At 44.3% G+C, this 14911-nt stretch overlaps 1 protein-coding gene and 1 non-coding gene across 2 annotated transcripts in view; one reads left to right on the forward strand and one right to left on the reverse strand.

The window, feature by feature from the left end:
* Window positions 1–14911, reverse strand: part of SPATS1 (spermatogenesis associated serine rich 1) — a 68468-nt gene that overhangs the window by 51721 nt on the left and 1836 nt on the right. The window lies entirely within an intron of this gene.
* LOC118933303 (U6 spliceosomal RNA) lies at window positions 1095–1198 on the forward strand. The gene has a single exon (XR_005033072.1). It is a non-coding gene; the product is annotated as a U6 spliceosomal RNA (small nuclear RNA).

Raw genomic sequence — 14911 nt, forward strand, 5'->3', positions numbered from 1 at the left:
AGTCCAGCCAGGGTGAACAATCCAGTTGGATTTGCAGGCATGCACCTGGCCACCTGGCATCAGCTATGTCAGCCACTAAACCTTCATCCCACTCACTTCCCTTGTTGCATTGCTCTGCTCACCAAGGAGACTTCTGAAGACATTTGTTTCTTGTGCCACAGGACAGCGAATGCAAGGACCATCTGCTCCAAGCATCTGAATCACTTGGCAATTCCATGTCTCAGCATTCTAGTTTGTGTAGTAATCTCCTTTTGTTTGCAATATGGGCTAGCATGACCTGGGCACATACAGGGCACTCAGATATTTTAGTTACTGGATTTTAAATTCTGAGAACCAACCCATGAGCCCTGATACCATCATACCATTTGGAAATCCTTCCCCAGTGGCCAGATGACTTCCACTAGCTGCCATTGCTACCTTGACTCTCTGTAGCTTTAAATGCCTAAACAGGAAAAACAGTAATATCTGTCATCCTCCTGTCCAGACAGGTTCATTCCAGATGGCCATTCCAAGATGAATTTTAATTGCCCTCCTCTTTCCACTCTCCCTACCTGGATCGTGTGATCCCTTTTACTCTGTCCCCGACAACCCCCAACACCTCCAGGGTCCTAGTGCCAGGCCAGTTCTGTAAAGTTTTCTCCTGAGGCCTCTTCATTGCTGGACAGATCCTCCTACACTTACTATAGGAATCTCAGTCCTTTAGAGAAAAACTTCTCCAAGACAAAGATAATTTTCCCAAAAAACAGATTATGAAAATTTCAAACACAAAGTTGAAAGAACCATACAGTAAGCACTCGTACACCCACAACCTAGATTCTACAATCATTAACAGTTTCCTGTATCTGCCTTATAACCTGATCACACATCGATTTCATCCGTCAATCAATATATCCTATTTTGGGTGCATTTCAAAGTCAATTGTAAACATCAGAACACTTCATCCCTAAACACTTCAGCATGCATGTCATCAACTAGACTGTATATATTTTCAGGGTTTTTAAAAGCATTTCCCACTCTTTACTCTTGTTATCAAAAATAGTTAAACTCTTCTTACATGTTTGTTTTGGGGATTTTTTGTGTAAAAATTATATAGTGTGTTCACTTGGGTAGCACATATACTAAAATAAGAATGATACAGAGATTAGCAGAGCTCCTGCACAAGGATGACACACAAATCCATAAGGTACTCCATTTTTTTGTAATTACATAATGTGGTCATCCCTCATACCCACCAGGATAGCTATTATCAGAAAAAAAGAAAAGAAAGAAAGAAAATACCAAGTGTTGACAAGGATATGGGAATCCTGGTTGCACTGTTGGTGGGAATGTAAAATGATGCAGTCATTGTGGAAAACAGCATAGTGGTTCCTCACAAAATTAAAAATAGAATTACCAGATGATCCAGCAATTCCACATACCCAAAAGCAGGGTCACAGAGAGATATTTGTACACCCATGTTCTCAGCAGCATTAGTCACAATAGCTAAAATGTGGAACCAAGTGTCCATTGGCAGATGAATGGATAAGCAAAATGTGGTATTTCCATGCAATGGAATACTACTCTGCCTTAAAAAAGGAAATTCTGACATGCTGCAACATGGATGATCCTTGAGAACATTATGCTAAGTGAATAACCCAATCACAAAAAGACAAAGACTGTGTGATTCTACTTCTATGTGATACTTAGTCAAAATCATAGCAGTGGAAAGTAGAATAGGGGTTGCCAGGGGCTTGAGGAAATAGGTAGAATGGGGAATTATTGTTTAGTGGGCACAGAGTTTGTTTTAAGATGAAGGATTCTGAAGATGGATGGTGGTGATGGTTGCACAACAATGTGAATGAATATACTTAAAATTACTGAGCTGTACACATAAAAACCGTTAAGATGGTAAATTTTGTTACAGGTGTTTTTTAAATCAAAAAAAGTTTGAAAAATTACATACTGTGAAATGTTTTGACAAATGCATACAGCAGTGTAACCCAGTTCTGAAAAGGAAAGAATATTTCCATCACCCCAGAAAGTTCCCTCAAGTCCTTCCTAAGTCCATCCCTGCCTCACCTTCCAGAGGCAACCACTTTTTAAAGAATCGAGATTAAAATAATAGATTAGTTGTTTTCCCTGTTCTACAACTTTATAAAAATGGCATAATTCATTATGTGTTCTTCCAGGTAAGGCTTCTTTCACTTGGCAAGTTTTTGAGATTCATCCATGTTGTGTATATCAATACTTTGTTTTACATTGCTAAGTATATTTCCTCAAGTCAATGTACCACAGTTCTGTTGATGAACACCTGTACTGTTTCAAGTTCTTGGCTGTTACAGGCGAAGTTGTTATGAGCAACCATGCACAAGTCTTTTTGAAAACATGTTTTTTCACTGCTTTTGGTTAAACATCTGGAGAGGAACTGCTGGGTCACAGGATAATGTAATTCTTGGTGTGGCTGGAATTAGGTCCACCATCCTGCTATTTGTTTTCTGTTTGCCCCATGTTTTTCGTTCCTCTGTTCCTCCTTTCCGATCTTCTGAGTTAACTAAATAATTTTTTGATTTCATTTTAACTTCTCTATTGGCTTTTTAACTATACTTTGTCCTGTTATTTTTTTAGGTGAAACTTCTATAACATAAAATTAACCATTTCAAAATGTTCAATTCAGTGGCATCTAGTACATTCACAATGTTGTGCAGCCACTCCTTCTATCTAGTTCTAAAACATTTCCATCTTCCCAAAATAAAACTCCATACCCATTAAGCAGTTGCTCCCTATTCTCCCACCCGATGCCTGGCTACCACCAATCTACAATGTCCCTTTGGATTTACCTATTCTGGACATTGCATATACATGGATTCATGTGTATGTGGCTTTTGTGTTTGGCTTCTTTCAATTAGCGTGTTTTTAAGGATCATTCACATTGTAGCATGTATTGTAAACACCTCATTACTTTCTAAGGCTGAGTAATTTTCCATCTTATGTATATACATTTTATCCATTCTTCTGCTGGTGGACATGTGGATTATTTCTACCATTTGGCTATTATAAATAGTACTGCTCATTGCATTATTTTTGAGTTTGCTCCACAGCAGCTAAGTTCAAGCATTTTGGTTTCAGGACCCCTTTAGACTCCTAAAAAGTACTGAAGGTTCCCAAAGAACTTTCATGTGGAAGACAAATGCACCCCCCACACACATATATGAAATTAAATAGAAAATTGTTTAAATATTTATTTTTAATGAAAATAAATAAAACCACTACATGTGTTCATAAACAATATGTTTTTATAAAAATATTTTTTTCAAAAGTGAGAGATACTGTTTTATATTTTTGCAAATCTCAACGTCTGGATTAATAAAAAACAGATGGATTCTCACATCTACTTATGCATTTAATTTGTTGTCATATGTTGCTTTGGTTGGCAAAGGTGAAGAAAATGCATCCTTACAAATACACGCAGTTGGAAAAAGGAGAACCCCGTAGACCTCCTGAGTGGGTTTTGGGGACCCCCAAAGTCTTTGTACCACATTTTAAGAACTGCTGCTCTAGGGATTTCAATATATATCCTTGACTTCTCTTGTCAACATAGATTAAACATTATACCACTTAATGTGAATTATAAGAATTTTCCAACTGTATAGTTCCACTGACTACTCCCATCCCTCGTGTTATAATCATATATAGCACATAACATAAAGGATAGGAGCAATAAATACAACTATTACAAAATTCCTTTGCTTTAAACAGTTAAATGTCTTTGAAATAAATTAAGGAAAAAAGATAGCTTTTTATATTTATCCACAGTTATCATTTCCAGTGTTCATTTGTCTAAAGACTCAATTTCCTATCTAGCAGTACTTCCATTCAGCCTAAAGAATTTCCTTGTGGTGCAGTCTGCTGACAATAAAGTTAGTTTTTACCTACTCTCTAGAAAGCCCATAGCCCCTTCCAGCCTTTTTTTCCTGCTTCTCTTCCCTGCAAAATCCCTCCAGGCTTTTTACATTTCCTGTCTCTTCACCTTCCTTTCCCTTCTCACTCACTCCAATTGGGCTTCCCTTCCCCATCCCACTGAAACTTCTCCCGTTTTGCCCAATCTATTGGTTGGATGTTCCCTCACCTTGCTCAACGCTCAGCAGCATGTGATATAACTGGCCATTCCCTCTTCCTTGAACGTCATCTTTTCTTGTCTCTTGGGTGTAACTACACTCTTCCCCAGTTTTCTCCTGACCCCAACTGCTTTCTCAAGGTCTCTGCAGGGGTCTCCTCTTCCAGCTGCCCAGGATGCAGCCCAGGACCTGACCCTCCTCCCTCTTCTCCATCCCACTCCTCCAAGGTGGTCTTCTCTCATCCAGCACCACCAATGTACTGGTGACACCCAAATCTATAGCTACAGCCCTGATCTTGCCTCTGCACTGGACTTTTCTATCCAACACCGAGAGACAGCTCCCTTAGATGTCTAAACTTAGTACATCCAAAGCAAACTCTTGATTTCCCTTCCACAGACCTGCGCCTTCCCCACCCCAGGCTCTCCCACGTCAGTGAATGGCAATCACCACCCACCCAGTTACTCCGGTCACACACTTAGAAGTTTGTCGTTTTCCTCTCTCCCTGCATCCCATCCGTCAGCATACATGGCTCTCTGTCCATATATAGCCTGCATCCGACCACTTCTTGTCTCCACTGCTGCAATCCTATCCATCACCTCCCTCCTGGGCAACAACATCCTAACAGGTGTTCCTGCTTCCCCTCTTGCCCCCATAGTGAGACACAGACCATGGGCATAGTCAGAGTGGTGAGGGCCTCTGGAAAAAGCAAGGCAGGATATTTGCAGTCAGAGCAATGTAACTACATGCAAGGAAACCCCCTACCAAAACTCTCCAGTTAAACATTAAGCTCTAGAGTCATTCTTCAGTGAGCTCGGTTAATATTCCCCAGATAAAGAAGAGTAGCACGTTATTATGCTAATCATTTGTAATCATGTGTGTAAGTCCAGGAAGAGGAAATCCCGGGGCAAAATACCTCTAAAAATCGAAATTAGTCAAAGGGAGAAATAAAGTTTAAAACCCGTCTATCGCTTACAAACTGCTGTCCAGGGCCCACCCTCCTCTGCTCGGGAAGCCAGCAAGCAAGGCAGGGCCCTCCCCTAAACCCCTCAGGTTCAGACACGCCCTCAGTTGTCCAGGTAATTACCCACTGACATGGAGATGAAATTCTCTCCACCCTGAGGATATGCAAATGAGCCGAAGCGAGGAGAGATATTCTGTAAATGTTACCATTTTATCCACAGGCCACCCCTCCAGAAATCTCACCTTACAATCTACTCGTTCCCCTTCTTCCGCAGTGGTCCCTGGGCGAGAAAACTGGAGCACTGTGGCCAGACTAATGACATAACAATAAAGTCATGACAATCCTCAAGCCTGAGGATTCAGCTAGGTTCAAAGTCTTATGCAGATTAAGTCCATAGCAGACAGTAACTGAGGGTTCAGAGCAATCATCATGCGGCAGCTGCAGCCAGGGGGCGCATTCAGGCCACAAGGACTGTAGGAGAAAATAACCTTAAGAGCAGTAAGACTCACGTTTTTATGACACCAGCACAGGCAAATCCTATCCATCAGGTAGGATGCAGGCAAGAGAGTGGTCCTGTGATAAAACAGTGGCAGGAATGGGATCTCGTCCTGGTCTAGTATACCAGACTTTCACCCCGTCCCTTTGGGAGTTACAGATGGGTCAATATATAGGGCTACAGGAGGTACATGCACTGGCCATAAAGATAAAACAAAACTTCCCCACAAGATGCTCTTACCTCCTGGACGTTTTGGATATACTACCATGACCTTTGGGAACCATTCAGCTGTTATTCCAGGAATACACAGTGATGCTGGGGTTCTTCTTTGCGAGTCGAAGAATGAACTTAGCAAACGGTCAAGGTAGAGCCAGGGAGAGGCTTTTATTTAGAGATAGTGAGAGAATAGAGCTCCAGGCTCACACCAGGAGGGGACAAGAGAGTCCTTGGTGGTGCATTGTCTAGGGGTTTTATAGGCAGCTGAGGATATTTGGGAACATGGAAAAAAGCTTAGGGGTGTGGACTTGTTCAGTGGTTCCTGAATATTAAAAATTAACTTAACGTAAGGAATTTCCTGCCTTGATTTCTCTCTGGGATACCAGCGTCTTGGTCTGGGAGCATTATCAAAAGGCCCTGCCCAGCTCCCAAGGTGGGCTGAGGTATTGTCTGTTTGCTAAAGAGTAAGTTAAGAATCTTACTTGTTAAACTTCCTGGTTGTTAAAATGCAATCTTATCATTAAGGTGGAATCCTTCCTGCCTTTTACTATGTTGTTTATGCCTGGGCTTACTTGCTAAATTAGTTGCCCAGTTTGCAAAGTCACTTTATCAGATCTGAAGGAGGAAAGACAGCACACAGGCCTGTGCCTTTAGCATGCTAAAGTGAATCTTACACATGATTACAAATGATTAGCATAATAAAAACATGTGCTACTCTTCTTTATCTGGGGAATATTAACTGATCTCACTGAAGAATGACTCTAGAGCTTAAAGTTCAACAGAGTTTTGGTAGGGGGTTTCCTTGCATGTAAGCTGGTCCCTGTCTCAACAGGAGGCCTGCTTCCAGGCCTTCCCCCCAAGGTTCCGGAAGGGCCAGCCATCACTGGTCCATGTGTTGAAATGTCCAGGGCCAGGTCCATTCAACAGTGTCTCCAGGGCTTAACATAGTAGGGGCTGGCAGCAGGATGTTGCTCTGCTGGCCATATCCTGGCTTTAATAACTCTTCTTTGGTTTGCACATACAGTTGTATAGGGGAGGCAGCAAGGTGTGTGAGTGTATTCACAGGGCTCAAAGCTCCTTTACATGGCTTCTCATTCAAATGCCGCAGCATTGTCCATAGGCAACCTGACCAACCCCACAGACTATTGGTGTCCAACTTCAGGCCAGATTTCAACAAACCATTGTACCTCTCTATCATGCTTGCCCTGGTAGAATTATATGGTATATGAAATTTCCACTTTATTCCTAATTGTTGCACCTATTCTTGTAATGTATGCCCAGTAAAGTGGGTGCTTTGATCACTCTCAATCACCTGCAGCCAGCCATAGGCTGCAAAGAGATGTCCAGGCCCCTCTTGGTGATTTGCTGAGCTGTACGACATGCAGAAAAAGCAACCAATAGTCCAATAGCCATGTCTACACAAGTCATGGCATACCAATAACCTTCTGATATGGGCAGAAGCCCAATATAGTCTATTTGCCACCTGGCAAGGGGTATTGGCCCCCTTACTATTGTCCCATGTTGCTGTGGGACTTGATGTAAGTCCCTCTTAGAGCACACAGGCACTCCTTCCAGGCTCTGCTGACTTCTTCAAAGGTCAATGGTAAGCCCCACCTACGGGCTATAGCCCACATTGTCGTTTGCCCCTTGTGCAACTAACACTGGTGTAGCCACTGGGCCACATCAGATGCAGGCTTTCCTTCTAGCCAGCGCACCTGGGCCAATGTGTCTGCTTCATCATTCCCTGGGGATGCCAAAGGCAAATGGCCAGTCACATGATATACCGTGACAGTCTCAGTCTGATGAGAGGCCCATAGGTCTTGCCACATTTGGCCCCAAAGGGGCTGGTGACCAACCATCCGGTTGGCACGATACCATGTTGGTAGCCACAGGGTCAAGCCCAGATAGACCGCCCCAGCTGTCAGTGCAGACAACTATGGGGGAAGGGTCCTGAGTGATCATGAGCCATACTGCCCACAACTCAGCCCATTGGCTGCTCTTTCCCTCTCCATCCTCCATCCATATTGTCTCGGTCTTAGGATAGAAAGCCACAGCCCTCCATTTTGGGGATTGCCCATGACTGGAGCCGTCTGTGTACCAAGCATCTTCAGGTATAGGGGCTTTTCCCTCCTGATAAGGAGTCTCGGCTACCAATGGCTTAGAAGTTCTTCCTACTTTCCACTGGTATAGGTCACTGGCCCCAATAAGCATTGGAGTTAGCCACTTAAGGGGCTAGGAGAGAGGGCGTTGAGCTGCTTTTAACTATGCACCCCACTTGGCCAGTGTAGGTGTCTGCCACGCCACTCTGTGGCTTTTGGGTCCAGTCTTGCACTCACCCCGCAATGGCATAGGTGGTTATTACCTTGGTCAGAGCTGTTCCAGCAATGGGCTCTGTAGCCAGCAAGCAACAGCCAGTTGCTTCTCTATCAAAGTGTACCGAACCTCTGCTCCTTTCCATAGTTGTGACCAGAATCCAATAGGTTGGCATGTCTGTTCAAGCTGCTGCCAAAGACCCCATCCATAACCATCTTGGTTACATGAACATCTAGCTCACAGGGCCTTGATGAGTCCATTACATTCAAGGCCCGTACGGCCTTGACTACCCGCTTGGCAGCAGTAAAAGCAGCTGCACATGTCTCCCCAGTCCCACCTGATGCTCGTCCGTACCAACCGGTATAAGGGCTTCAGAATTTGTGCCAAGTGCAGGATAAACACTCTCCAGTAGCCCAAAAGACCCAAAAACTCTTGTGATACTGCCACAGTGGTAGGGGTGGGAAAAGCCTGGACCTTGTCTGTAACTGCTTCAGGAACAACTTTCGTTTTACCCGACCAGACAACAGCCCCAGAATTTCACAGACAAACCAGGTCCCTGAACCTCCTTGGTGCTACTCACAACCCATCCTTTTTCCTGTAGATGTTGCAACAGTCTAGGAAATGCCCCTTCTAAATCTGAAAGAGAATCAGATGTGAACATAGTATCATTAATGTAGTGATACAATTGCCTCTGGTCCCCACCATTTCCCCCAAGGTGGGGACTTTGACCCCACCCCCTCAGTCGCAAATCAACCCACATTTGGGTCCTCAAGACCTTCAGGGGGCCTTTTGTACTTCTCCTTTCAGTCGTGGCCCGTACTTTCCTCCATGCCCTTACTGTTTGAACCGCCCCCAGATCTGCTCAGGTGCAAGTAGCCTCACTTATGGGTTGCCCTAGGTGGGGGGCAAGAGTATTCACCAGGGACCCAAAGAGAGATGTGGGAGTTGTATGGAGCACCAGATATCTCATCCCTATAGTGAACACCTCACCAGGTCCCTGGGGGTCCATATTATAGATTATATTTTTCATACCCAATTCCCACAGCATCTGTTGGAGCTCTGCATACATTTTCCAACTACTGGGAAAATATGGTAAATCGCCCTGATTAGGCCAGACTACCCTGATGGCAGCTGTCAACCATTCCAGGAGTGTCTGATTCCCTGAGGCGTGACAGGCATTTTGCAACCACTGCCTGAGGGAAGGGTGAGTCGTCAGGGAAGCCATTCTACTCATCTCAGTAACCGACACAATGTTTCCACCCCCATATCCCAGGACAAAAAGGCCATGTAGGCAGAGATTCCGATGGCCTTTGCCTATACCAGACGCTCATGTCCACCAGCTCATCCTGGGCATAGTGGCGGAGCATGGAGTGCTCCACAACCTGGGGAGGGGGCTGCTCCTCCCCCTAAGGAGCCTGTGTTTTGTTTTTATTTTCTTAATTACAGCTGGGTAGGCCTTTAAAACAGGAGAAGATGGTACCCCCTGCAGTGGCCTGGACAGCAGATCCTCCAATGACCCTGCCTCCTCTTCTCCCTCGGGCTTCTCCACCAAGGGCTCCTGCTCCACCATTTCCGGGGCTGAAAGCACTACTCTTTCCTCCCCCTCCTCCATGGCCTCCTGCAACAGGGCTTTTCCTGCCGTCTCCCCACTCCCTGCTGCTAAGGAGTCTTCTAGCAGCGTGACCTGTCTTTTCAGTAACTGTCTCTTCTTAAATAGCATCCCATAGGCTATCGCCCAGCTCCTCCAACCAAAGCTTAAGTGTGTCTCTCTCCCGTCTAGGTCCCTCTCTCTTCTCGCTAACCATCTCGACAATCCTCTCTTTCTCCTGTATAACATTTTCCACTATCCCGATGAAAAGAGACCCTACAAAGCCAGCCGCTACACAGCCCTGTAAGGTCTCCAAGCAGTCTTCCAACTCACGCAGGGCTAATTCTGCAGCTTCCGGAGTTCCCACCCTTCCCCAGTTTTGGGGAAGGGCCCACGCCTCTAGGAGGTACTTTACCCTAGACCAACTCCCCAGTAGGGGCTCCCAAATTGGAAGCCCCACAGCTGGGGGGGAATAACAACAGGTGAAGCGGCACCCTCTGCCGCTGTATCCGCTGGGGCCTCCCCACCATCCACAGGAGCAGCCCTCCCAAAGGTCGCACCCATTATGACAGATTTTGTGTTCAGAGGAATCCTGCCAAATGCCGCCAGATATAAGTCCGGGGAGAGGAAATCCCAGGGCAAAATACCTCTAAAAACCTAAATCAGTCAAAGGTAAAAATAAAGTTTAAAACCCGTTTATTGCTTACAAACTGCAGTCCAGGGCCATCTCTTCCCACCTCTGCTCAGGAACAAGCCGCAAGTAAGCCAGCCCTCTCCCTTTAACCTCTCTGGTTCAGACACGCCCTTGGTTGCGCAGGTAATTACCCGCCGACAGGGAGATGAACTTCTCCACCCCTGAGGATATGCAAATGAACCAAAGCCAGGTGAGATATCGTGGAAATGTTACAATTTTACCCACAATGTGTAAGACTCACTTTAGCATGCTAAAAGGCCTAGGCGTATATGGTGTCTTCCCTCCTTCAGACCTGATGAGATGATTTGCAAACTGGGCAACTAATTTAGCATGCAGGCCCAGACATAAACAACATAGTAAAAGGCAGGGAAGATTCCACCTTTATTAAAGATAAGACTGCATTTTAAATACCCAGGAAGTTAAGAAGTAGGATTCTTAACTTACTCTTTAGCAAACAATACCTCAGCCCACCTTGGGGGCTGGGCAGGCAGCCTTGTTTTATATGCTCCCAGACCAAGAGGCTGGTATCCCAGGGAGAAATTAGAGCGGTAAATTTCTTGTGTTAAGCTTATTTTTAATATTCAGGGAACCACTTAACAAGTCCACACCCCTAAGCCTTTTATCCAGTTCCCCAAAATCCTCAACTGCCTATAAAACCCCTAGACAACGCACTACTACGGGCTCTCTTGTGGAGCTGTCATCTCACTGTACCGCAATAAAAGCCTCTCTCTGGCTTCCCTACCTTGGGTGTTTGTTAAATTCATTCTTCGACTCTGCAAACAAGAACACCGGCATCAATAGTTCATTCTCTCACAGTGGAATGATGTTTCAAAACCATAAACCAGATTATGTCACTTCCCTGCCTACAATGGTCGAATGGAACATTTTACCTATAAATAGTTATTTTCCCTATCAGTCCTCTAGAAAAGCCTTGAAATAATGACCAGCCCAGTGGCAATGAGCATCCCTAGCACCCAGTTTGTAGTTTTGAATCTGTACCATTTCCCACTAAACGTAACCAGGACTTCTGAAATGGCTGATTCGAAGTCTGGGGCAAGAAATGTACAAAATGAGCCAGAAGTTATCTTGTCATAACAGAAAGCAAGAAGCTTACCAATGACTACCATGGTTACGTTAAAAGGACTCAGAAGCCAAATCAAATTGGTCCCCGGTGACCAAACATGGGACAATTTGAGTTTTAACAGAGATAATAATAATTGCAATGGATTGAAACCGCAAATATGCTGCACCCATGAGTTCATAATGATACTCAAAAACATAAGAAAAGATCACCTTTAAACGGTGGGAGGAAACGAATTCATTAAACACTGATAACTAGAAGAGGAAAATCAAATATTTATCCTGCCTTTTCTACACTAACTGTATGTTAGAAAACAGCATAAAACCTAAATGTGATTTATTCCCACCAGGAGGTTTAAAACATTTTAACAGTAAGGTATTAACAAAGGGCCACGTGGTGGAAGCTGCTCAGGCTGAGAGTGGGGGTGGGACTTGATAAGGGCCTGGCGATACCTGTTTGAGTTTTTTAAACCTACCAATAAGATTAAGACAAATGTAAGGGAAATATATAACTGGCTTAGGCGACGTCCGGGAAAGAATGTGAACCCTGTAGTACTCAGCCAATGAGGAACCAGGGGAGGGACCCGCGCACTAGGAGATAAGTTATTGGTGCCAAACTCCTCAGGTGTGCCTGCTCACCAGACACCCGATTTTGCCATACCTTCATTAAAGCCTCGCTCGGCTGTTCCCTTTGTCTCCGTGTCCGCTTATTGAATATTGACCAGTGAGTGTGTTTCTCACACTGTGCCAAATAATACATTAGAGGAATCCGTCTCTGTGTAGAAAGATTCCAACTAACAAATGAAAAACATGAATTAGAGTGTCACCCTATTGTACCCTCTAGTAAATTAATAGTTATAAGCATCATGTATACGTGGCTGCTAAGATCATAGAAAACACAATCAGACATCAGTGTGCCTTCTGGTGAAAGAACACCCTCCCATCTAAAGTCTTGCCAAAAAGACCCAAACCTGTGTCTCATCAAGATGATTTCTAGATCCAGGTACTAATTTGCATGAAATAGGACAGAGAAATAACACATTGCACGTGAACTGAATCCTGAATTCGCAGTCAGCAAAAACTTAGAAGACTGGGAAACTCGATAGATCAAACATCCCAGGCTCTGCAATAGACACACTGTAAGGGAAAAAAGGGGATTATGAGGGAATCTACAGATTAAAAGACTTAAAACGCGTATCAGCAAAGCTTTCTAAAATAACAGACAAGACTATAACATCTAAGGATGTATAATTGGGTGATAAAACTATAAAGGCACGCAAAGTAGTGATTACTATGGAAGGGTAGTGGTACCCGTGGAAGGAGGAAGGTGGTTGGGGTGGAGGCAGAGGCCATGGAGTACTCGGGTGGCTACAAAGTTCTATTTCTCCACTCGGATGGTGTTACAAAGATGTTTTGCCCTCTAATTAACTATACATTTGGTTTGGGTGACTTTTCTACACATCTTTCTGAAAATTAAAAAAAAATTTTTTTCTTTAAACCTCTAATACAGGGGTTGGCAAACTTTTTCAACGGGCCAGACAGTATTTCGGACTATTATGTAGGCACTTACATAACCATTTAAAAATTCATAAGGACAAATAGGAACATTGTGACCCTCGAGGGTGCGCTGATCCTTGAATTCCCGACCTCAGGGGGCACCCACGTCTGGAGCCCCACCATCCGCGCCCTGGTGTGGGTGCCGGGTTCCCGCCAGTGCGGTTCCCCCCGCCACCCCCAACCCCGGTCCGGCGTCTCTTAGCAACAGGAGGACGCCACCGCCACCGTCGCTGGAGCCTAGGGTGCGCGGGGTGGAGCGAGCACGCATGCGCACGACCAGCTCCAGGAGCCGCCAACCCGCTCCGGGAGAAGAGCAGCGCCGCGGGGTACGCCAGCCCTAGATCGGGTATCAAGGAAAAGTCTCGGCCCCGACTCTTCCCACTAGTCCTCTGCCACACTTCTGTCCCTCGGTACAGTCTAGTTAACTAGGGAAGCACCAGCATTGCCTGGGAGCCTGCCAGAAATACAGAATTTCGATCTCACCCCTGACCTACCGCATCAGTATCCTGAGTTTTTAACGAGATCCCAGGAGATACCTACGTATTAACGTTTGACAAACTTTGCTTTCACAATCCAAGAAAGGCAAAGCCATAAATAAATAAATGCGTCAAACTGGGAACACCTCTTACACGCTGAACGTTTAACCTAGACAGTAAAAAACAGCTGTTACGATTTTATAGAAGTTTCCAAAGCTGAGTTCCCTAGCTCAGTAAGGGTGGAAATTCCCTCGTGTCTCTTCTCACTATCAGTCCAGGACAGAATGCATCACTAACCTCAGGGTTCTGCTCTCAGAGCCAATGGGAGAATTAAGAAAGGAGAATTTCCATTCCCACAGTAAGGGTGTAGCTTCTGAAGAAATAGGTGGAAAAGACAGGGCTCAGAGAATGCGTGCCGAGATAAGTTAAACAGCAACTTAAGGGCAATTCCAGACCTAGGGAAAGCAGCACCAAAACCCGATTGCAGGGCTCCCAGAAAACAGAATCCATTTGCATTTTAAACTCCAAAATGAAAATCTTATGAATACTAAAACAGTGGATGAGTGAGTACTACTGAGAAGTTTCCAGGTCAGAAACTTCCCAGTCTGATGAGTTCTCTCCATAGCTTTCTATCTTGGGAAACTGCAGACCTTTAGTTTAACTTCCTCATTAGATGACATGGCAAATCAAAACAGACACATCCCAATCCTATAAAAGCCACTTTGCTTCACCAGGAAGAAAAGAAGAGACTGACTTATCAGAGAACACCAGATATTGTTTCATTTAAGAAAAGAAAATGATCATTTTTTAAATGGCAAAGACAAAATAATGAGAAAAAGGCTTTCTTCAAACACAAAACAGTTCAAAAAATGCATTTCTAAAAATTCATGATACATACAACATGGATCAACCTTGAAACATTATGCTAAGTGAAAGAAGTCAGTCACAAAGGACCATATATATTGTATGTTTCCATTTATATGAAGTGTTCGGAATAGGCAGATCTATACAGACAGAAGTAGACTAGTGATAGGGTAGGCCTGGGAAGGACAGGAGGTTTGGGGGCTATTAGCTAAAGGGTATGAGGTTTCTTTTGGAGGCAATAAATATGTTCTAAACATGATTATGCTGATGGATGACAACTCTGTGAATGTACGTAAAGCCATTGATTGTAGGCTTTAAATGGGTGAACTGTATAGTATGTGAATTATATTCAACAAAGGTGCTTAAAAAAACAACAACCATGACTCCACCCAAGATCTGCATTAGTCTAAAAACACTGTTTCTACTTAAGGCAAGGATTTCCTGGGCAAAATCTGGAGGAAAAAAGAGTTGATGTTAGTACTGGGTAGAGACCCCAGCTAGATTTCTCTTACAAAACACTCCCATCTCAGTTTGGGGAAGAATTTCACAGTCTTGTCTCAAGATCATCAATC

Source organism: Manis pentadactyla, chromosome 16 (genome assembly GCF_030020395.1).
Source record: "Manis pentadactyla isolate mManPen7 chromosome 16, mManPen7.hap1, whole genome shotgun sequence".
NCBI classification, from domain to species: domain Eukaryota; kingdom Metazoa; phylum Chordata; class Mammalia; order Pholidota; family Manidae; genus Manis; species Manis pentadactyla.